This window comes from Hyaena hyaena, unplaced genomic scaffold, assembly GCF_003009895.1.
Source record: "Hyaena hyaena isolate Hyena2069 unplaced genomic scaffold, ASM300989v1 scaffold_974, whole genome shotgun sequence".
NCBI classification, from domain to species: Eukaryota; Metazoa; Chordata; class Mammalia; order Carnivora; family Hyaenidae; genus Hyaena; species Hyaena hyaena.
This window is the reverse complement of record NW_024081605.1, coordinates 178,649-197,415: the sequence shown is the minus strand read 5'-3', so window position 1 is coordinate 197,415 and position 18,767 is coordinate 178,649. Positions and strand designations below refer to the sequence as shown.

At 37.9% G+C, this 18,767-nt stretch overlaps 1 protein-coding gene across 1 annotated transcript in view; it reads right to left on the bottom strand.

Annotated features, from left to right (window-relative positions):
* The window catches only part of LRRC4C (leucine rich repeat containing 4C), a 165,110-nt gene that overhangs the window by 15,516 nt on the left and 130,827 nt on the right, over nt 1-18,767 (bottom strand). The window contains exons 3-5 of the mRNA XM_039221265.1: nt 12,802-12,902; nt 8,089-8,140; nt 7,771-7,837 (exon numbers count right to left, since the gene is read on the bottom strand). The gene's annotated coding sequence lies outside the window, so the exon portion shown is untranslated. The remainder of the gene's footprint in view (nt 1-7,770; nt 7,838-8,088; nt 8,141-12,801; nt 12,903-18,767) is intronic.

Genomic DNA, 18,767 nt, shown 5'->3' with positions numbered 1-18,767 from the left:
TTGTATATTTTTATAGGAAGGCTATTCATTGATTTTATCATCATATTCTCTAAAAGATTTATGACTCCAAAAAAGTTTAAGTTCCACATAAAAAGATTTGTCAGGCTGAAGTACTTGAAGTATCTATTATAGTTTTAGCTATAATTTAACAAATTGGCACTCTGCTCTCTATATTCATTTCTTATGTGTTTTATAAGTGTGACTACAACTTTCTCATGAAGAGCTACCAAAATCAAATTTTTGTGAGTATAAAACTAAGGACCAGTCCCACATTTTTAAAAATTCTTCAAGACAAATGTCCATTGGGAAAGGTCTTGGAATGCAGTCTTCCCTGGTGACAATGATCCTTAACACATACATTATTAACACTGGTATTCAGGTGATAAATTGTCACTCCATATTATTTTTTAAGGGATTTGTATCAATATAAGAATCAGGATGTTACATAATGAAATGAGGACTTCTCTGATCCAGAACTGTCCTTCATCTAGCCATAGGTTATTCCTCAAAGGAAAATGCACTGAGGAGGTACAACTAAATTTTTAATGTTTATCTATCTCTTAGAATATTTGGGGTAATTCTGACTGATGCCAAAAGAGAAAATATCATGCTTATTAATATTTGTGAAGACCAACTGTTAAAAAAATAATATTCCACTACAACTAATACATCCAAAACCCCAACAAGAATCCCCCTCCCACATATATGCAAAATCTATTTTTGAATGAGGTTAAACTGCAGGAATTGGAAACATGTTTTAGCTTCTCAGGATGTACAACAAGATGATGCTAGGCTTTCAGTTTGAAAAAAGGAATACAAAGAAAGCAGATAAAATAGGCTCAACATTTCAAATTACATTTAGTTGAAGTATGAAAAAGTATTTTTTTTCTCCTCATAACATTCTTCTATCAGTCCACAGAAGCTAATGATTATTCTTTTATATATTTATATTTACATTAATATTTAAATATTTTTACATCCTGGTTAATGACAGGGAAAGTAACTACAGAAACTTTTGAAAATCTAACAAGTCCATCTTAAACATAAGCCCTTGGAAAGGCAGGTAGAGAAGGATTTGATTTCAGAAAGTTGGTAATGCAGTTAATGACCTTGCTTCCCATGCTTCCTTTGGATTGATGACTAGCTAGGAGGAGTTGATAGCCATTAACCCTCAACCACTCATTAATTCTTAGGAAATGCCCTGTGTAAGGTCATCATTGCCTTTATAGGTTGAAAACAAACCAACAATAGCATCCAAAAGGCATACAGATTTTTGTAATGAGTAATGCAATTTAAATTGCCATCCAAGGGAATCTACAGAGAATAACTATCATATATAGAGAGCCATTCTGATTTTAAAATCACCTTCCAATGTTTTATCATGTACTTTCTTCCCTGTTTATTATTAAACAGTACAATACCCAAATTTCCTAGACAGTAACCAAACACATACACACACATACATATTTCCCCAGGCAAAATACTAATGGTGTTTGGGATTCATTTCATAATAGGATGTTGGGAAAGAGAATCTTAAAGTCATTTCAGCTCTAATAATAAATGATTCCAAGTATGTTCACCAACACTGCCTGACCTTTACCTGTGAAGGAACCCCCTCCACTCACTAACCCCCCATCACTAATCATTTGAAACACTGTGCTGAGACAAGCCTAATCTAAACAACAAAGTCATGAACCAATGCCCAAGTGGTATACTGAGTGAGTGTATGTGAATATGTGGATAATTAGAAGTAGTCTGGTGTTCAGAAGGAACCGGTAAGTTTTGGATAGTCAGTGAAGGCTATGTGGACATGTATTTTAGTAGATGTGGATTTGGATAAACACAGTTCTCAGAGGTTGACATTCAGGTATCTCACAGTACAGTGGGATTCATAAGGAGTAATACAAAGGGATTTCAATGCAGCAGAAAGTGCTAGAGAAAAATGCACAACATGTTTAAGGAGGACACAATAACAGATGGAAGAAGAAATAGAGAAGGGAGAGAGTTTGTTGGAGAAGAGGCATGTGGTTGGTGGGAAATGTATGAAAGTGAAAATGAATGTAGGGCAGAGAGGCATAAGATGACTCCTATGAGGAATCTATACTGAAAACCAGTAGGAGAGAAGGCAGGATAAGTAAAATAATGCCAGACTGTGAAAAACAGACCAAAGAAATTTAGATTCTGTATTAAGTCATCAGACGAGTTGTAGGGACTTGATTTTTTCTCTTTGTGATGGAAGGGAACAGTATAATGGGAAAAGTATCTAAGGAAGAACAAATTTGCAACAGTATAGAGCATGGATGGGATACAGTAAACGGTATGGTCTGAATGTCTACTAAGAAATTTTCAATAATCAAGGAATAGAATAATGAGGGGCTGGAGTAGGCTCCACTTTTTCACTAAAATATAGGCTGACATGACATTATGATTTTTACATCTCTGCTCTGCAATCCTTACTCTGTGAGACTCCCTTCCTATTTCAACAGCTTCTTTGATTCCTGACCCATGACTGGCTGCTCTGACTTCTGTATATTTCAGACTCCCTAAAATGTCAAAGCAAGTCCCGTCCATCAAACCCTGGCTCCTGCTGAAGATCTCAGAGCCACCACCTTCTAGTTTTCAGCATGACTCAAGACTTTAATAAATTCACCAAAATGACCCACAAAAACCTGATAAGGAAACTCTCTTTAATTGAGTCTGTTTATGAGATCTGAGCAAGGGGAGGAAACAGAGTAGACTCTTTCTGTGATTTCCAGGCAACGTCATTTAATCAGAATGCAGATAGCAGGGATGGCCTTCTAATTGGAACTGGAGCTGGTTTCAAGTAACCTCAACACTGTTTAATACTGCATAATGAGGAAACCTTGGTGATGACATGTCAGATAATAGAAATGACTGTAATCAGTGATTTCTTTGTTTCCCCCTAATGACCACAAAAGAGGGAATTATATGGCAGATGCAGACATTTGGAAATTGGATTTTTAGTTATTTACTTAAGGCAGTCCTCATTTTGTGTGGTGCTGTGTTAAACATAGGTCATGCATACTGGAACCAAGTCCTCTTTTTTGCACATTTTCTTATAACAGATTTGTTTTCAGTTACCATGGAACCTTGCAAAATGAAGACTCGGTTCCAGTATGAACAAGCTTCAGTTAACACAGTACTGTGCAAAATAAGAACTCCTGATATTATCTGGTATTTATTTGCTTACAATGCATCATTTCCAAAATATTACTGGGCTGGGGCGGGGGGGGGGGAATCAGGAATATATATGAAAAGCAATAAGGAACTGGATCCCCTATGATGTCTTAATGGAATAAGAGGGAAGCCTGTGCATGCCCCTATTTAAGCCATTAGTTAGCTCATTTTTCCTTGGTTTGTAATGAAAATTACTTCTTGGTTACTTTTCCTACTATCTTTCTTTATTCTTTAAGGGATGCATCCTAGAAAGAATAATCCAAATGAAAAAACACAAGGGTGGCCATCAGATTCTACTATAGATGTCAAAGACGTTGGGTGACACTATAGATGTCACTTTACCCTTCTGTCAAGTGAAGACAGAATGAATACCTGCTCTTTCCATGCCAAAGGGATACTAGAAAGATAAAGTTTAATCAAAAATAAGTGTAGCAAAAGGCAAAATCCATAAAATGAGGGTCAATTATGATATGGTTGTCACTCCTACACTCCCCAATCCCATCTTTTATGCTCCAACTGTCCCATGAATGGAAATAGAAGGTGGAGAGAGATGTAGGCAAAATTCTAAGACTGGTAGTTGGAAAATTATTGCTGACAGGCAAAATCTGGGTCAATACCTGTTTTTGTCAATAAAGTTTTACTGGAATACTTCCACACCCATTTGTGTATTTATTGTCTATGACTGCTTTCACATTAATGTGCTAAATTGTGCTGTTGTGATAAGACTATAAGGCTCACAAAGCCCAAAATACTAACTCACTGACCATCTACAAAATAGTTTGCTGACCCTGCTTTGCAGTATCTATAGTAATTCCTTTTCTTACTCACTCTCTTCAGCCCCAAACCTGCAAAGAAAAAATATTAAAATTTCTATTTATAGCTATCTTTCATCTCAAAAATAAGAAAAAGATTCAGTTGTACTAAGTTGGCAATGGTTCTATGTGTCACATAACATAATGAGGAGTCCTGAGCAAAAAAGTTCCACAACACAGTGGGGTGGTCTGTGGTACTGTTACTTGTTTGTATGTTTGCAGCACTTAGTGACATACTGCAGTCCCTGTGTGTCCACCTAAGTTGCTTCAGGGATTCTCTCATTTAGTTTTAAATAAACTAACACAAAATGGAGAAAGGAGCTTAAAAGGTTCTTTCAAAGACAACACAGAATGAGTATTCTCATAAGAAGGCAAGCGTAGATAGGCACACCATAGGTAAAAAGGGCAGAGGTAAGCTTTTCTCTCCTAGTATGAACTCTTTGAAGCTTTACAATGATTATGTAATAAAGAAATGTTCATTCTGATTAATCTTGTGTATACACACATGTCCATGTCTGTGTGTTTTGGGGGGGGGGCGGGGCATAACAATTATGCTCTCCAGCAATCATGTCCTATCACACACTTACCTAAGCTGTTTACCCTCTTGGCTTCTTGTGAGTCTTTCCTCCCCACTCCACTCGACCCCACTAAAGCCTACCACCATGTAAAATCAGTGCCTCTTATGTACCTGGGATTAAGAACTGCATTTCTTCATTCCCCTGGGAGAATGACCAGAAAACAAGTCTGTAAGAGAGAAACTTTGTAACTACCCTCTCCCAACTACCCCCCCCACCAATCCCTTCCTGCTAAAACTGTCTTCCTCTTACCATTTACAGGAAAGATGAATTAAAATCTGCTGGGCTGAAGCTTTCAAACCCGTGAACATCGAATCCAAATTAAAATACTAGACTCTGAGAGTTTTAATTTTAAATGGAACCCCAGAGACCTAGGTAAAAACTCCATTTCCTCTTTCACTATATGGAGATGTGGTCAATAATCCTGAATCTCACTTTTCCTCACCTGTAAAGTAGGTGTGATATTTTTTGTCTTTCCCTTCTCATTATCAGGGTAACTTTAGATAGTTTATGAATTGTGAATGGCTTGTAACTTCGAAAACTATAAATATTAGGTAGACTTTGAATCCATACTAAAGACAATAGCAAACAGAAAGGGGAGGGAGGAGGGAGAGAGAGTACAAACCACAGCTTTCTGTGTGGCAGACACTCTGCATACTTTACTTACACAATTTTACTTAATTTTCATAACAACTTCATGAAATAGATGGTGCCTGTTGTCTGACACAAATCGCGCAATTAGTCAATGATCTCAGGTCTGTCTTAATATACCCCTTTAACCATTGCACTGTGTGGATATATACTCTCTACTAGCTATATTGTTTTGGATAAGCAATTTACTCTTTTGGCAACTCATTTTCCTCATTTCTAAAGGGATGAAGAAAAACAACTCCCACAGAGTACTGGCTGCATTATTAAAACTAATCCTGGGGCGCCTGGGTGACTCAATCTATTAAGTGTCCAACTCAGCTCAGGTCATGATCTCAAAGCTCGTGGGTTGGAGCCCTGCATTGGGCTCTTTGCTGACATGACAGCTTGGGGCCAGGAGCCTGCTTCAGATTCTGTGTCTCTGTCTCTCTCTGCCCCTTCTCTATGCACGCTCTGTCTCTGTCTCAAAAATAAACATTAAAAAAGAATTAAAAATATTCCTAATGAAACACTGTTTCTTAGAAGTGCTTATATTCATTTTGCCTTTGACATACCACGATGGAGCATCTATGAACTATAACCAAGGCTTTTCCACCACCCAGTTGTGGGATCTAAACTTCAGCCACCAGCTCCAGGTCCATTTTCTCTTCCAGCACATTGCCTTGCAATGAATTTTGTGGGATTAACTAAGACAACCTAAATGCAAGTATCTAGCATATCTGGCACACAGTAGGTACACAATATACAGTATGTTTTTTCTTCCCTAAATAAACTCCTTCATTCCCTTGGAATATGATCAGCACAATGATTTCATACTCCAGGTAGAAGACTGAAAATCAGGACTGAGGAGAAAGAAACATCAGTTTGGGCTGCCTAAATCAAGGAAAAGCCACAGCTGGGGTGGAGATATGGCCCATGATATATAGCCTGCCGAGTTCCAATTGGCAGTCAAGGGTTCCTTCTTATCAGCATGTGCTTCCTTGGTAAACTTCACTCTCAATTCTTTTGTTTTTGAAGAAAAACATTTCCAGCTAATAACACAATTACACTTAAGTATCAGAGCTCATTTTAGTATTATTGCATTTGTTAAATCTAACTGAGTCCAAATTACTTCCTCATTGCTAATAAGAGAAGGGGGAGGAGTAGCGGGAGGAGGAGGAGGAGGAACAGGAAGAGGCAGAGGAAGACCAAGCGGGAGAGGGTTTCCAGGGTTAAAGGAAGAGAAAGAGATGTATACACAGAGTAACAAGAAAACAGAGAGACAGCAACACTGCATGTAGCATCAAGTCCAATGAATGTCAGTTAAACTTGCTGCCCACGGTTTCTATGGAAACCCCTTAAGTTAAGAGTGGAACACAGACATTTTTTGGACTGTAATTCACAAGCTGTTTATTTAATTATGATGAAACATGAGACCGTTAGGGACAATGCTATTATCAGACTGATAGCATTTAGAATTCAACAAATAGGTATAGCAAAATAAAAAGTTAAAAAAAATTTTTTTAAATCATTACCTTCATGTGAACTATATGCAAATAAAATGTGTCTTGTTTTCTCAGGACTTCATACATTATTTCCCGCAGGCAAACCCCAAATTAACCAAATGACATTCATTAAAAGGGAGTTCTTCAGAGGCCTCATGCCAATTATGCCGCCCCATGCCCAGTGAACAAAACCAAGGTCACAGCATATTTTCAATTAAACCCAGGATAGCACCAAAGTGCAGCCCAGCTGGAAAAGCAAGCACATTATTACCCCATAAATCATTTGTGAGCAATGAATAGGTCTCTGGTGTTTTTCTATTTTATAGATATTTGAATATAAAAATAAAGAAAATCGCTTCAGATTAGCTTTTGCCTTCCAAAATAAACAATCACTTTCAGGGCATTACTCCTGGTGACGCAAAGAAGAATGACTGGAAGTCATCACTTCTTTGTCCCTGATGGTTGGAAAAGGTTTGCTTAGCCTTTAATTTGGCCACAGGGAACCATGTGATTGATGAACTCATTCATACCCTTGTTTTCTCACTAAATGGACATGTAGTCTCTACCGATTGTATATCAGGCACTGTGCTAGGGACAAGGAAACAGGAAGATTAAATCCCACTCCCTAGCTTAATTATGGACTTTTCAGAAGGGAATGCATTAATTTCACTGATACATATTTATGGAAGGACAACTACGGTTCATAGGCATTACTAAATAGATCAATAAATCCAGGATCCTGCTTTCCAGAAGATTACAATTAAATGGAGACAAAAAGACACATTGTCATAAGTCATACAGCAAGGAATGGGTGGTCCTGCCTGCTGCCTCACGATTTCTCCCTGTGTATAGTTACACTACCTATGGATGCTGTACTGCAGAAGGTAAATGTGTCTGTGTGTATGGGATGATTGGCTAGTGGAAGAGGGAGTAGAGAGGGAGCTCTGGGAATATTTCTATAGTGGAACCACATTTCCAGATCTGTCTATGAGCCACCCGTACCCTTATAAAATCTTTAGTGCATAAAGTGTAGTTGAAGGAGGAGGAACTCACAAGAGAAGTGGATCCCAAGGAGAGTCATCTCTGATGTCAAGCTGGGAACAGGAAGGCTGTTTCTAAGCTGGCAAAGAGAAACATACAAGACATTTGCAAATATGGCTCAGTGAATATGTCTTTTCTACTATGCAGCAGCCTATTTTTTGAAATTCAGTAGTGGTTTGCAGTAGCTGGGCTTCCCACAAGTTGCTCGTGCTAGCAAAGCCAGTCATTGCTGTTATTGGATTTGACAGTGTATAATGAGCCACTTCACATTAGCTGCTGTTGTAGTGTTCAGCATATTGTGGGAAAGATTTAGCATGAATCATCACCCACCTAGCTCTCCATTGTGGTCTCTATGCTGTAAACAGGCAACGTGTTTGCCAATCTAAAAAAATAAAAAATAAGAAAGCATCCATTAGAACAATTCAGCACATTTCTGGATCTGCTGCCACCACCACTGCCACAGACAACACTGGTGACAATATTTATTGAATTGCCACTGTATTTTAACATTCTCCTGGGCAGAGAGCCAAGGCAGCTATTTTAACCATTGGACATTTTGAACAATGCATTTTTTAAGGCCAATGAAAAAATGCTATTTGGAGTCAGAAGACCTGCAGTCTACACTTGGTTCTGACTTATCAATGACTTTCAACAAGTCAAATTTTCTCTCATATCCAGTGTCTTCAAAACTACCTCTTAAGATCAAATGAGAGAATATATTTTGAAGATGGACAGGAAATAGTTAAACAGAACACACTGAATTACTAAAGCCAAATAGCATGTTAAGGCTTTTAAAGAGGTTATCGGTTGTCAACTCCAGTTGTTTCTTTTTCCACACCCCAAAACAAGAGAGACACTAACATCTCCTCCTCCTACCCATCCCAATTCCTATGCCTAAGATCCCCTCCCAACATTTCTACAGCAATGGTGGATTACAAAGTACAATCTGAGATTGAGGGCCACACAGGACTTGGAGCAAAGAAATGTGAAGACATAGAGCTGGCTTTTTCCAAAGCATTGTAAAGAAAACTAAAGAATCTTTAATTCCCACAAACACAGATCTTTACAGCCAAAGCTTAGACATACAGTTGGTGTGAACTATACAAAGCGGAAACCCTGGGCAAGTACAGATGGAAAAAGCCCACACAATTAGTAATCAAGATCAAGGGACTGACATGGATAGTGAAATCACCAAGATTCTATCAAGAGTAGGCCTGGAAAGAACAGCAGGGAGGCAGGTGTTAAAATCTTCAAGGAATGAGGAGGAGTGAAGTGTGGGTCTGCTGGGGACTCCTACAAGGAGGTGTTAGCAGGTGGCATAGTCTGATGGTGTAAGCTTCAAAGTGGGGCACTTTAATGTGTTAGATGGTTTTGTTTGGAACAGATAGTGCAAGTAAATGTGCTTCTCAAACTTCAAAGCAATATACCACTAGCGGATATTATTATTATTATTACACAAGTAAACTGTCTATAATGAAATTTTATTTCAAAGATGATCTTTGGATTTTCCATTATTGGTTTTAAAAGATGTGTAACTCAATTATATGGAAACTTTCCCCAAATCTCATGGTTTCAAGAACTTCTGTTAGCACACATGAAATGTGAGTGACAAAGTAACATGTCAGGGATTTATAAAAATGTGAAACAAGACAGTGGGTAACAATCCATATGTGTAGAAGGGGTAAAGAAGAGATGGGAGGAGAACACTCACGTTCATTGTTAAATCAAGTAGCCAATCCTCAGTTCTCATATTAGACAAGAATTAGCAGCATTTGACATAGTGACCACCCTGTTCTTTCTGAAACAATGTCTGCACTTGGCTCCTGGGAAACCACTCCCTCAATTCTCCTTCTATCTCATTGGTTAATCTGCTCGACCTCCATGACTAGTTGTGCTTTATCTCTTAGCCTACTACCCTGGAGTGCACCAGAACTCTGTTAGTGGACCTATTCTTTGTCTATACTCACTCTCCAAGTGGTCCTACGGTGGGTCTAAATAGTATCGACAAACATATACCTCCAGCCTGCAGTACACACTTGTACATAAAACTGCGAACTTGAGAATTCCATTGGAGGCACTGAAAATCGATCTGTCCAAAATAAAGCCCTTGATTCCAACTGGACATCCATCCCCAATAAAGACTTTTCTAAGAGAAAATCCAGTCATTCATGAATTCATTCATTCAACGAAAAAATTTAAGCTCCTACCATATGCCAAGCACAGTTCTGGGGATCATCCTCTGAATAGGTCAGACCAAAGTCCCTTGAGTCTCTATTGTTTCACTTTATCCCACTACTGCGTCCTGTTACCTCTACACTCTATCCCCTTGACGTTCTATTGCCTATACTTTGGTAATCCTGTATACCAAGAATCTTGTCACTTCTTTTCACTTCAACTGTTACATCCTACTCCATTTTCTATCTGTATAATTCAGTGATTCCTATCATTTCCTATATGCATAGTTCAGTGATTCCTATAGCCTGGTCCAATATCTGGTGTCTCTGCTTCTCTTTGTGTGTTTCTTCTGTTTTTTGTTTTGTTGTTGTTGTTTTGTTTTGTTTTTTGGTTTGTTTGTTTGTTTTGCCACACAGTGGAGGGATCCTATCAGAATGAGAGTCAGATCTCATTCATTCTGTTCAATGATCAAAGGCTTCTTACATCATTCACTCAGAGTAATAGTGAAGTGTTTCCAGTAGCCTACGAGACCATTTATATTTTTGTTCTATATCACTCCTACCTCTCTGATCTTATCCTGCTACAACTACTGCTCTTACTCTCACCCTGGTCACTCTGGCTCCTTGCTATTCCTCCAATATGCCAAGAACAGGGCTACCTCAAAAAACTTGCAGTTGCTATCCTTCTGCCTGGAACCTTCTTAACCCAGACAGACCTGTAGCTTTCCATGCATATGACCATGGTACCACCTTTCATCCAAATACCCGCATGCTTTGCTTCTTCACTTCTTTCAGGTCACCTGCTCAAAGAGGCCTTCCTTGGCTACGCTGCTTAAACTATATCCCTTTTCCCCATAGCACTTAATCTCCTTAGTTTGCTTTATCTTTCTTAATCACATTTTTCACAACTAGAGATAATGAGTATGTACGTACGTATGTATGTATGTATGTATTTCCGTCTCTTCCAATACTGTGAGGTCCCAGGACCTGGAGTCTTTTGGATTTGTTTACAGATGGAGCCCCACCAATAGTTCACTTTTACAGATGAGGAAACTAAAGCCCAGAGAAGATAAGTGCTTCTCTGAGAACTTCTCTGGAGAAAATGGAGATTATCAAGCAGGAAAGGCTGTGCAAAGATGGAGAGGATGATGAATCCAAATCAGATCATGTGATAAGGTAAAGATGTTAAGTCAATGAATTCTGTCACTAGATGTAGTAACTTTGTGACTTGCAAATTCTATCACCTTTTTAGACTTCAATTCCTTCACCTGTAAAGTTTAGGTCCAAATACAGAAGGTTGTTCTGAACGTGAAATGAGGTGATAGCCATAGGCCACTAAGCCTGGGATATTGTAAGCTCTCAGGTAATAGAAATGATTACTGTTACCTGACAGTTTCATTCACGGTGTATAAAATTGCTCTACTGATTTGGGGAGGAACTAAACAATTTACCCATTTTTATAAAATGATTATCTCATACTGGCACATGTACTCATCCCCAAATACATGATCATGCCTACGAATGGGAAAATATACCACCTGACCTTTCACGTATCACCATAAAAATTAGATTAGTAATGAAAAAGATGATGTTAAGTTTACCTTTTGCTTATAGTATACATTATAGATTAGATAATTTCTTCATAGATATTATCCTGTCTGACCCTTATATTTATGGGAGGTAGGCAGAAATAGGTTATAATTTTCCATTTTGCAGATCAGAATCTTAAAGTATAAGGAAGTTAAGTAATGTGATCAAGTTTCAAGGGGGCAAGACTAATATAGGATCATTGTTCATACAAGATGTTAAGTATTTAGAACCCTATGCTACTGTTCTCTCCAATACATAATTTTTTAACATGAACAAGCTAAGAGAGGGAAAGATGTACCCATGCCATTAATCATTACTACAATTCTCTAAATTTAGGAACCTGCATTTTGTGCTTTTTTTTTTTTTTAAACACATTGGAGTCTGTTGGATTTGTTTATAGATGTAGCAATGGGAATAATAAAAAGAGCATTTATTGAGCAACTATTTATTAATCAACTATTGTGTTAGCCGTCCATGACATACTTGCATAGTATGTGTCTTTTTGCACCATTAGACAACATGATCTGTTGGGATAGGCACAATATTCCATTTTATGTGCATGTATAACCCAGTTACTGCCATTTAGTATGTACTAAATAAATGTTTCTTGAATAAGTGAATGAAATATTGAATAAGTGAATGGTTATATACAGAAAGAACCAACTAAACATACACCCTGAATCACACAATCCATCAGTATATAAAATTATACAATTATAATATCCATCAGTATGTAAAATTTTAAAAATGCCATATTCTAAATAAAAAACTATTGGCATCAGCAATTTCATATGGTTCAAGCTAACAGTTTCCAAAGAGGGACAGTGATTTTGGAAATGTCCAATTTGTTTCATCAAATTTCTGGAATTTATGGACATCCTTTCAGTTAACTTCTGTTTATATAAATTTTCATGTACCAACCAAAGGAAAAAGAGCCAATAGTTTTATTTTAATGCAAAGTCTTCTAGCTTCAGATAGTCAATCTGTGGAACAGTAATTATAAACAAAACCAGAATAAGGACATTCAGTACTGAGTTACAAAATGTTCATTTTCTATTGATTACCTATAGCAGGGTCCACAAGCATACAGCAGACAAGATACTTGCTCTGCCATAGCCTTAAAATCCAATAGTACAGCCATTTGTACATCATGGAAAACCAAGGTGTCCGTGCTGTTTTTTCTTAATAAAGCTGTTCAAATACTATTAATTCTCAACAGTTCTATTCTGACTTGCTCCCCTGTCATGTAACTTGTCCACAGAGAGAATTAGCCACTTACATATAATTTTTTCTGTAGTATTTTCTTGATTGTACCCCTTATCACCATGTGAGGACCAAGACATCCTATTAATCAACTGCCACTGGAGAACACTGCGTTGGCTATACAAAAAAAAAAAAAAAAAAAAAAAAAAAAAAAAAAAAAAAAAAAAATTAAAAAAAAAAAAAAAAAAAAGAAAGAAAAAAAGAAAACTTTTAAATTAAAGGTAAGTGAGTATCTGAAGTAGAGACACGCATATAAAATATACTTTATATTTTACATAAATATAAGCATTTTATAAATATAAATAATATATAAATATTTTATATGTTACTTAAATATCTCTTTAGCTGCTAGTGGTATCCTAGTTTAACACTGGAGATCAGGATGTGTGGGAATAGGAGATGGTACAACAAAAATGTCCTTGATTTTCAAATAATAGCACCAAGTCAACCTTCTGCTCTAAGCGATCTAAATCTATGGTCTGAAAGGATACATGATACTGTGGTCTGTGTAAATGTGGCATTTATCTTCATGAGTGTATTGATGAAGAATGGATCAGGACTGGCACAGTCATGAGTGACTTATCCCTTTCCTCTTCACAAGTGAAGATAAATGACACAAAATATCAACCACCATGCATTATATATATTTTATTCCACATTTATTCCCACAGACACAAACATACAGGAGGCCTTTTCTTCAACCTGATTGTTTTTTGTTTTCAAAATATACAGCTAACAATAACAACAGAGAACCTTTGGGAAAGTCAGAGGCAATGAAAAATGCTAAAATAACTTCTATAGGACAAGCTTTATCTCATGAGAGGATACGTCAACAGACCTTATCTCTGGGAACTCTAAAATGGCTGCATGCCTCCAAATAGGATTTCATGGGTCTCTGCCTGCTGTCATTAAGCTAATATTATGAGAAATCACAAAGACCCTCCAAGGATACTGCACTAGATCACTCTCCCACCTGTACAAAATTCACTAAGATGGTGGTTCTAAAAGAGTAACTTCCAAGACCTCCTGCTCACACATTATTCTTCGGTTTATTTATTCTCATGATATTCATATTCATTATTCTCAGATGATATGAATTCCTTAACTTGTGAGTTGGATTAGGATACCCTCGTTAAGCTTCTTAAATGGTGGGTAAGGTGGACAAGATACAAAAGGCTGAATAATGGCATCATCAGGGATGTTCTCCCCTCCCCACCCTCATAACTAGATAATGTAGATACCAGTGTCAGCCTGCTGTTGGATATGGACTCTTCTAGGTTGCAATTTGTAGTACCATTAAGAGCATATGGAATCATTTCAAGTTAATGCATTTAAACTTAAACCAGCCCTATTCAGAAGGATCTCGTCCCCTAGATCTAGTTCACTAGAAAATTACATCTAGATTATCAGAAAGCCAAGTCATCTTTTCACCAGAGCAACTGAGAGTTGTAGCCTTTGTCTCCTACTGCCCATACCTGACTTTTCCCCAATGTTGTGAGTCCTATTTTCCAGTTAATAGTGGGCAATGGACTCCAGCTATAGGCAGAACAAACCCTGGCTATCTTCTGTAGCCTCACTCACACAGTCCATCTCATGCTATCATTGTTCTGGATTTACCTCTGATCTTATGCTTTAATGGCTTATACTCTATATACTACTCTGGGAAATAATACCAATTTAGCCCCAAGACCATGCCTCCATATGTATCTGTGATCTCTTAGGAGATTCTTGTCCTCTTCTTTAAGTCTAAGTCTTTGGTAATATATCATAACCCAGATCCAAGCACCTCAACAAAAGAACCTCGCTTGTCTCTTAAAGTTCTAGATATCCAGCATATCACCTAAATCCTTATCATATTGATAGCTATCGAATATATATCTCATTCAACATTAATTAAATGCTTATTGAATATCAGGGACTATTCTAGACACTCAGGATTCTGTAGTGAGTCAGATGATGAGAAACTCTGACTTCACAGAGCATGCCTCTTTGGGGTTAGACAGATAACAAACCAGAGAAGATGAGGTAAAGATAAGTATTGGAATGAATACAAAAGGATGACAAGATAGGGAATTACTAAGGAGAAATATTACATTGATTTGGTCTGGTAAGATCCTTTTGCAAAAGAAAGAGTCGGGGTGCCTGGGTGGCTCAGTTGATTAAGTGTTTGACACCTAGTTTTGGCTCAGCTCATGATCTCATGGTTGGTGAGTTTGAGGCCCGCTTGGGGTTCTGTGCTAGTGGTGTAGCTCCTGCTTGGGATTTTCTCTTTCTCTCTCTCTCTCTCTCTCAAAATAAATAAACTTAAAAGAAAAGAAACACTTAAATAATGACAAGAGAGAACTAGACATAGATCTAGAAGAAAACTCTGCAGGCAGAGAAGGCAGCTAATGTAAAGACTCCAAGTTTGAGAGAGTTCAGTGGGCTCAATGTGTCCCCCTTCAAATTCATATGTTAAATTTCAATGCTGAATGTGATGGTATTAGAAGGTGGGACTTTGGGAAGGTATTAGGTCATTAGGATGAAATACTTCTGAGTGAAAACAGTAACTTAAAAAAAAAAAAAAGGCTTCAGAAACCGCTGTTGCTCCTTCTTCCATGTGAGGACCTGAGAGTCCATACCCTGGAAGAGGGTCATTCTGGCTCCCTGATCTCCAATTTCACTCCTCCAGAACTATGAGAAATGCACTTCTGTTCCTTATAAGCTACCTGGTCTGTGGTGTTTTGCTGCAGCAGGCCAAACAGGCAAAGACAAGAAGCATGATATACTTAAAGTCGGCAAGGGGGAGAAAGAGGCTAGTTTAGTAGGAATAAAGTAGGCAATCATTAGAGTAGGAGATGTGGATGGAGAACGTGTTTGTTTCCTTTGGTTTCCACAACAATTATCGCAGCCTGATGGCTTAAAATGAGAGAAATTGATTCTCTCCCACTTATGGAAGCCAGAAGCCTGAAACTGAGATGCCAGCAGGACTCTCCGAAGACTTTAGGGGAGAATTCCTCCTTACTGTTTCCAGCTCTAGTGGCTCCAGGTTTGCTTTGTTTTGTGGACACATAACTGATCTCTGCTTCCAATGGCCGCCTTCTCTTTTCCATATGTCTTCCTATGGATTGTCTCTTATAAGAACATTTGCCATTGTATTTAGGCCCCATCTGGATAATCCAGGATGATCTCATCCCAAGGCCCTCAACTTAACTACATATGTAAATATAATATTCCAAATAGGGGCACATCCACAGGTTCTGGAGGTTTGGATGTGGATGTATTTTTTAGGAAGCCACCATTCAATCCAGTACAGAGAAGTAGGCCTGCTGGGCCAGGGAAAACAATTTCTTTGTATTCTGTATGGCATGAAAAAGCTCTTGGAGAGTTTCACACTGGAAAATAATATAGTCTGGCTTAGACTTTTAAACTACAACTGTGGCTATACATGAGAAGTTGGATTGAAGGGGTCAAGAGTAGATCAGTAGTGCATGTGAGAGTGGCTTGATATTGAATATGCAGCAGTAAGAATAGACAGAATTAGAAAATTAAGGATGGTTTCTGGAGGCAGCATCTAGAATATCTGCTTAGGAATTACATATTTGGATCGTGGTTAAAGAAACCAAAACAACTACCTTATGCCACCTACCCAATACAATTGTCCAAATATCATTTGCTCTTTAACTCACCACTGCCATGCTCCATATGCCCTGCAAGAAGAGTATTTGTGTGAAGGGATCACCTCTACTTCCCTAGCTATTCTTAGATCTTTGAAAATATTATCCTTTCCATTAGTCTAGGTCTTGCCCCACTTCCTATGGTTGGCTGTGCTTTGTCTAACTTTACTGCAAAAGTCTTCCCTTCCCAGTAACCAATCTCAATTTAAACCAAGGCTTTTACAATTCTTTCTCATTCCAATATAGTTCCCTGGGGCACCCAGGCAGAATGTGAATGATTTGGTTATACCCTGAAAATGGTACACCATCCAGATTATTCCCTGAAATATCAGAGATTTACCCATTCTCTTCAGATCAAGGCAACTGAAAACCCTCTCAGAACAGATCTAACAAAGTTTCAGAGTCTAATTATACAACAATTACCATGTCAGAGCCTGCATATGGTCTGTACTTAGACTCCTAGAGAACTACAGCTTCTGGATGGTCTTTCTACTTTAGGGACCCTTTCTGAATAAACAAAGCAATTGGCTTAATAAAAGCAATACTTATTCTCCTAGTTATGTTTTCTGAATAAATTATGATTTCAAGTCAAGTATAATTTATCACCTTCAATAATCTCAAGTCAAGTATAATGTATCTCCTTCATTAGATTGAAGTTCTGATAGAGCCTTCAAGTGTCCTGAGTAGCTTGCTAAAGGTGGAGATAAGAGATGGCAGTGTGCTATAGTTTGTAGAGTGAAGGCCCTTAATAAAGGCCAAATTTTCATCTTGAGCAAGCCATTCTATGGGATTGTGGCTGGCAGCCTAATAATATACTGTTGGGCTCTAGGGGACAAATAAAGCAACATGAGATCTTTCTCCTTATTCCCTGACCTTATTGCCCATGAGTTGTTCCCATAAGACATTCCGGATTGCCTGCACAGTATTTCTTCTTGTAGGGGTCTGTTGTGCTTATTTAAAAATAAGCTTACCTCAACTTTTCAGAATGACTTCAACTTTCAGTTTTGATTTCAAAACAACATTTATCCACGACTATATTTTTAACATATCATTTATGGCATATAATTGTTCTTTTGTCCTTTAAATGCACACTAAATTTTAGGTCTGGTATTCTAAAGCCAACAGTATTTAGAAATAGTCTTACTGGAGTAAGCTTCAAGCACAGCAAGAAGATACAAGCCTTCCTTGGAGATAGTGCAGGTTCACTTCCAGAACACTAGAGTGAAGCGACTAACGCAATGAAACACATCCAATGAACTTTTGGTTTCCCAGTGCATATAAAAGTTATGTTTACACTACACTTTAGTCTATTTAGCATGCAATAGTATTATGTCTAAAAATGTACATACCTTAACTAAAAATACATTATTGCTAAACAATGCTAACCATATTTGAGCTTTCAGCAAGTTGTAATCACTGATCAAAGATCACTGTAACAAATATAATAACAAATACATTTGAAATATTGTGAGAATTACCAAAACGTGACAGGGACATGAATCTGGCAAGTGTGGTTGGAAAAATGGCATCAAGAGGCTTTCCTGGGGGCGCCTGGGTGGCTCAGTTGGTTAAGCGTCTGACTTCAGCTCAGGTCAGGATCTCACAGTTTGTGGGTTCGAGCCCCATGTCAGGCTCTGTGCTGACAGCTAGCTCCGAGCCTGGAGCCTGTCTTCAAATTCTCATACTCCCTCTCTCTGACCCTCCCCTGCTCATGCTGTCTCTATCTCTCTCTCAAAAATAAATACAAAACATTAAAAATTAAAAAAAAAAAGAGAGGCTTTCCTGATGCAGGGTTGCCACAAACCTTCAATGTGTAAAAGGGCAAAACAAAACAGAAAAGAAAACAAAACAACCAAAAAAAACCCCACCCAAAACCAAACCAAATCAAACCAAACACAACAACAACAACTTAGTATCAGAGAAGTGCAATAAAGCAGAGGACAATAAAATGGGGCATCCCTTTTCTTTCCCATGCATGGTGAACAAGGAATTGCTGCCTTCTTGTTCTGGATTAGACCATTTGTTCATCTGAAAGATCTTTAATGTAATCCAGTGTAATTCCAAGTGGCAATACTGTGGAAATACAGGTTACCAACCTAAGATCCATCAGCAAGTGGGAAAATGTTGTAGATGTTTACACTGACATGTAGTTCTATTCTTACTTTGGGTTTGTTTAAATGAGGGCTATTGTCTTCATCATGAAGCCTATATCAAATCAATTGTGGGTTAAGAGTAGAAAAAGAGGGGCATCTGAGTGATTCAGTTGGTTACACATTAGCTCTTGATTTGGGTTCAGGTAATGATCTCAGGGTTTGTGACTTGGAGC